The sequence below is a fragment of the Limulus polyphemus genome, unplaced genomic scaffold (genome assembly GCF_000517525.1).
Source record: "Limulus polyphemus unplaced genomic scaffold, Limulus_polyphemus-2.1.2 Scaffold1287, whole genome shotgun sequence".
NCBI classification, from domain to species: Eukaryota; Metazoa; Arthropoda; class Merostomata; order Xiphosura; family Limulidae; genus Limulus; species Limulus polyphemus.
This window is the reverse complement of record NW_013666897.1, coordinates 130,234-136,044: the sequence shown is the minus strand read 5'-3', so window position 1 is coordinate 136,044 and position 5,811 is coordinate 130,234. Positions and strand designations below refer to the sequence as shown.

At 32.8% G+C, this 5,811-nt stretch overlaps 1 protein-coding gene across 2 annotated transcripts in view; it reads right to left on the bottom strand.

Annotated features, from left to right (window-relative positions):
• Positions 1-5,811, bottom strand: part of LOC106462941 (protein kinase DC2-like) — a 51,317-nt gene that overhangs the window by 20,457 nt on the left and 25,049 nt on the right. The gene's annotated exons all lie outside the window — the stretch shown is intronic.

The following is a 5,811-nucleotide window of genomic DNA, read 5'->3' as shown; positions in this document are numbered from 1 at the left end:
TGATAGCAAGGGCTGACATGTTGGAATTGATATTGGTGCTCTGAAGACACTTGTTGAGTCTAACCCAAGGCAACACACTCGTGAAATGGCCCTGACATTGCATGTCTCTCATGAAACAATATGTAATCATCTAAGGAATATGGGGAACTTCATAAAGAAGGTGTTTGGGTGCCTCACGAACTCTCCGATGATCATCGTTTCCAACGTGTGAACGTTGCTTCGTCTCTTCTGGCGCGTAATGCGCGTGAACCATTTTTGGACAGAATTATCACCAGTGATAAAAAATGGATTCTCTATGAATATTAAACGCCAAAAACAAAGGCTCAGTCCTAGACAAAAACCACTTCCGACTCCCAAACCTGGATTCCATCCACAGAAAGTGATGCTTTGCATTTGGTTGGACATCGAAAGAATAATTAATTTCAAATACCTCAATCCACAGCGAAATGTCAATGCAGAGATCTATAGACAGCAACTGGAACATTTAAATCAAGCCCTTCATCAGAAACGCCCTTCACTCATCAATCGGAAAAGTGTTCTTCTTCTCCACGACAATGCATGTCCACATGTGGCACGTTTGGCGCAGCACAAGATTATGGAGTTGGGTTGGGTAGTTCTCCCCCATCCACCATGTTCTCCAGATATGGCACTATCAGATTATTATCTTTTTTCGTTCGCTGCAACATCATCTTAATGTGAAAACGTGTGCAAATGTTGAAGGTGTTAAAGAGGACATCGACATGTTTTTTTGCTTCAAAGGCATTAAAAACCTGATTGTAAGATCAAAAAGCATCATCAATAAGAATGTAGACTATTTCATTCAATAAATGTTTTGTTTTGAAATATAAGTTGTCAGGGTTTTTACATCTAAAAATAAGTGACATTAATTTCCTAACGATCTAATACATTGCAGAATATTTTTTATAACAACTTTTATCAGTTCAATGTTGATGTTTATATGCTTTAAATCATTGCCTCATTACTTCATAGAAACAGCCGTTCGTTTAAAATATCTGTTAATGAATTACACAATTTGTGTCATTTAACAATTGCTATTACTTTACATCATATAACAGTTTACATGCTAAAGCGAAAGCTGGAATATCTTTAATGATAATTCTCCTCAGTACAAATTAGACCTTTCTTTGGACCTGGGGGACAATACGGGAGTTAATCGAAATTTATTAGATGTTCTAGGTTATCTGTTGCCCTCAGACTACTTTCTCTGTTGTCAGTCTTGCTCGGTCTAATGGCCATGATTACTTTGTCAGACTAGGCCATCCTTAGGCGACACGCCTTGACAAACTGCCCACTACACGTTTATGCAAAACAACTGCACAAAATTCCCGAGAGTGCGTAGGCCGGTGGCTTTATTGGCGAAAGGAGTACCATGAATACAACTTTTATTTTCCCATGTCAGGTATAAAACAAAAAGTTGTTATTTTACATTCTTTGAATGATGTTGATGTTGAAATGATCTAATTATCAACTCGTTATCGGTGGCAAATCCTCCCTTTCTTGTCCCAATATTCAACGTACAATATACGTTTTCATACTTAGTATTTCCCTCACTACTGTGTCTGAGAAGCAGCTTGTTTATTCGTTGTTTATACATTCTTACAAGGACAAGACCTTTGTCTATTATTTTGTGCACAGTTCTTCCAGATATGCTCTACTTTCTAGAGTGAACTTTTGTAATGGTAATGTTAATCGTACTTGTTCAGGCTGTTTTACGTTTCATATAATGCGTTGATATTCCCTTGCCATAGTATTCATGTTAAAAATAGTCATTTTTGAAATGGTTTTCTCTCATACTTTGTATCATTCGTATATCGTATGAAAGGGTTATGACACATACTAAAGCCATAAGTCAACTCGTGGCAGCATTGCACTGTTGAACGGTCAGGAATTTGCCATGAAACAAATATATAGGTGCAAATCATTATTAATAAAGATCGTTAACCCTTCGTGTTTAGATAAAATAATATTATCTTATCTAATCATCTAAATAGTAGAGGTAAAACCTGTTTACAAAAACATTAATAAAATAGTTTGCCCCTGAAGAAGAAAGGCCCATCTTTCGAAAGAGCTCGGGTTATAGGCTTTATAGGGTTTTATTATTTTATGACCTTTTGGACCATCTAGGCTGTCCTATCCACTTAATTAAGCTAACACTAAAAAAGTCAATGACAGCCCACATCATTCAAATATTAATAAATTGTTAATAGTAATATTTTCAAAGAGTGTCAAAATATCACAAGGCAAGATTTTTCCTTTGTGAAATCATGTAGGCTATCGTACAAAATTTTAGACTTTGCAAAGCATCTTTTATCAAACTTTCAATAAGTTTCCTACCACTAATGTTAGACTAATAGACTGAGACAATTTTTATCACCTCCCTTGACAATGGAAGTAGCATTAGCCAACAGCCAATCTTGTGGCACCTGCCCACTATTCATGGTCTTAGAAAAAATAATAGCCAGTTGCTCATACATTCAATATTTAACCTCTTTCAAAACCCTTGGGTAAATATCATCTGGCCCAGAAGCTTTATCATCTTTAAACTTTCTAATTTTTGCTTAACAAGCCCAAAATTAATATGATCATTTTGTGCAGTGTTGTTTTCCAACTAGAATTGTTTAGGATGAGTAATATTTTTTAAATCCTCATTAGTAAAAATTAAAAAAGTAGATTTTAATAACACACCTTTCCCATAATCATCATTCCTGTGTTATCCCTCAAAGACCCTAATCCCATCCTAAAAGTTTGTTTACCCTTAATACATTTGAAGAAATGCTTACTATTAACTTTTACATTTTCAGCCAACCTTTATATATATATATATTATTTCCCAATTCATCGTTTGGTCAACTTTCTTGATCTTATACAATCCTTCAAACCTCCAATCATTGTTGCCAATTTCAACTTCTTATTTTTATAATGCTTTTCTTTAATTTTATCCTTTATATCCATTCTAAACCAATCTGTTTTTTACTTGCGGCCACCATTTATGTGAGGAACATGCCTATCTTGAATATTAAAGAATTATTTAAGAGTTTTCAACATTTGATCAGTATCTCCAACTAATTCAGTTGCACAATCCACAACAGATAATTCTTGTCTCATCTCCTCAAAATTTACTTTTTGAAATTTGGAACCAAATTCTCTTTATTCTTTATCTCTATCATTTCTTTATTAGAGGTTAACAATAAATCTAAAGCATTGTTCCTAGTAGGTTCCCTAACCAGTTGTTGAGGAAAACCATCCAGAACAGTTTCTAAGAACTTATCTCTCTCATGATTTGACTTTCCAATAAGTATAACCTCATTAACAGTTGAATTATTTATCTCACTGTAGAGTTTCACGCTAGTTTCATCTGGTGGTTTGTAAAAATTCCAAATAAAAGCCTTCTCCTCTTATGACCACGAACAGAAATCCAACTAGATTCAATCTCATTGCTATTAGCTTTCTTGATAAAAGAGTTAGCACAAAGGATCAAATATAAAGTTTAATAAACTTAAAATAAGACCCAAAACTCGAGTGCTTTGGAATACTTGACTATTCTTCTTCAGGAGAACAAAGGATGACCTTTAGCTTTGATATCCTTGACTTGAACAGTCCGTAACTCACATTTTACATATAAATCCTCACCTTATCACCATTTTTTATTACTCTATCCTTATTAAACAATCTATAACATTGTATTTAAATAAATTCCTGTCATCAAAATTCTCTACATTTAGCCAGGTTTTAGTCTTTCCCATTAAATCCTCTATTCCGACCAATTCTCTTAAATCATCCGTTTTATTTATTATAATTCTTGCATTACAATAATAACAGTTGAGTCTATTATTAAAATTACCTTTGTACATTGTTCCCACACTATACCTTTTCTTACACCTTATTTTTTCTTCATTATTCTGCCCTTTCTACTTTTTAATCTTAGTTTGAAGTTGTCGTTACAGTTGAGTTAATATCCCTTGCAAACAAGACAGTCTCTACCATATTATATTTAAGCCACACATTCAAAAACTATCCCTTTTCAGACTGAACTAATCCCACCTAGCTTTAATGAACTACTTATAATTTCATTCCCACAGCATCCCGTACAGAATTAAGTTATTATGCCTGTTTCTTTGGATCACTTTATGAATGCAATATACTCAACAATAAGCTCCACTGACCTACCATTCCCAAAACCATTAGCCCCTATGTGCACTACAAATAGTGTATTACTGCTAATACCCTTTATTATAGCACTTGTTCTGTTGGTTTCATCATTTACCCCGGTCCTTGGATAGCATAATCAAAATATTGTCTCCCTATTTACCTCGTATCAACGTGCAGGATTAAATAATCTTACATAACAATAACCCCATGTTTTCACTTCCATCCTTATCTTCACCTTTTGATATTCTTCCCTCTTCAAGTTTATCATCTGCACAAGCTAAATGCTAAATTCTGTTACTTAATAGAACATGCTCATTATAATTAAATCACGCTGTTTTAAAGAAATATTTTAATGTAAAACACATCAGCAAGTAGAATAAGTGCTTTATTTAGTATTGTATTGTACAAAAAATACACATTTATGAGGAAATGTATTTTAAAGTATTAGATCAACTTAAAACCTTTTAGATAATGATGAGCTATATAATGAATTTAAATGTTAATGGTAAAACATGTGTCGACATGAAGAAACCAACAGTAAGAAATTCTGGAGAAGGAAGGAAAATTGGTTTGGAGAACCGTTGATAGATGATAGACAAAACCATTAAAATGGGAGAATTAGGCTAAACACAGACTATCAAGAATGAAACTATAAATATCACGATCTCAAAAATAAAATTGGAGAGAAAATAATGACAATAAATGGAAGAATATGTCAAATAATCAGAAACAATTGAGACGGTTTGACAAAGAATTAGAAAAGGAAACCAACGACAACAAAGAGAAGGACATATATAAAACCAATGAGTTATTTAGATTTTAACCAAGGAGAATATCAAAGAGGACTAAATAAGAGGGAAAGAAGACATCTTCCACATGAATATAATAGTAGAAAAAAACTAAAAACTTCCCCAGTGGAATCATTAAAAATTTTAAATCTATCAAAACAGAATTTAGATCAAAAGGAAATGAAACTATTATCTAGAGGATTAAATTTTACTCCAAGTTATACCCCTTCACACATTCAAAGAATGATTTAAAGGAATGGTTTCATGAAAATCCACAGAAGAAAGTTAACCTTATGATTAAATTAAAATCAAATCTTCAACAGCATTACGGAAGAAATTTACAACTAGATCTGTTATGTATGAAAACTGAGTCCCTAATCATGCGAGTTACAGTTACACCACACAAGTACAATATTATTAAAGGAGAAAGCGTTGCATTATTAAAACTAAGAATAAGAGATGATATAATAATTAAGAAAATTGATAAAGACAACATTTTAATTATAATCTGAAATGATTATTATAATCGTATGATTTGAAACCATTTAAAAAATCCAGCATTTTATGAAGATTCAAATAACTAAAAGGTTTTTTTTAATAGCATATCATTTTAAAGATAGTGTAATTGAAAGGGGATTCAACATGGCAAAAGTTAATTCAAATGCTAAATAAAATGAAGTGGAAGAAGAAAAAATGAATATCCTTCTTGTATACACATAGGCTGAAAAATGCTAGTTTTGATTTCAACTACATTAAAGACGACTGGAGGAGGTGATGGATGAAAATTGTTTTTTTGCTATGAATTTCGCGCAAAGCTACACGAGGGCTATATGCACTAGCCGTCCCTAATTTA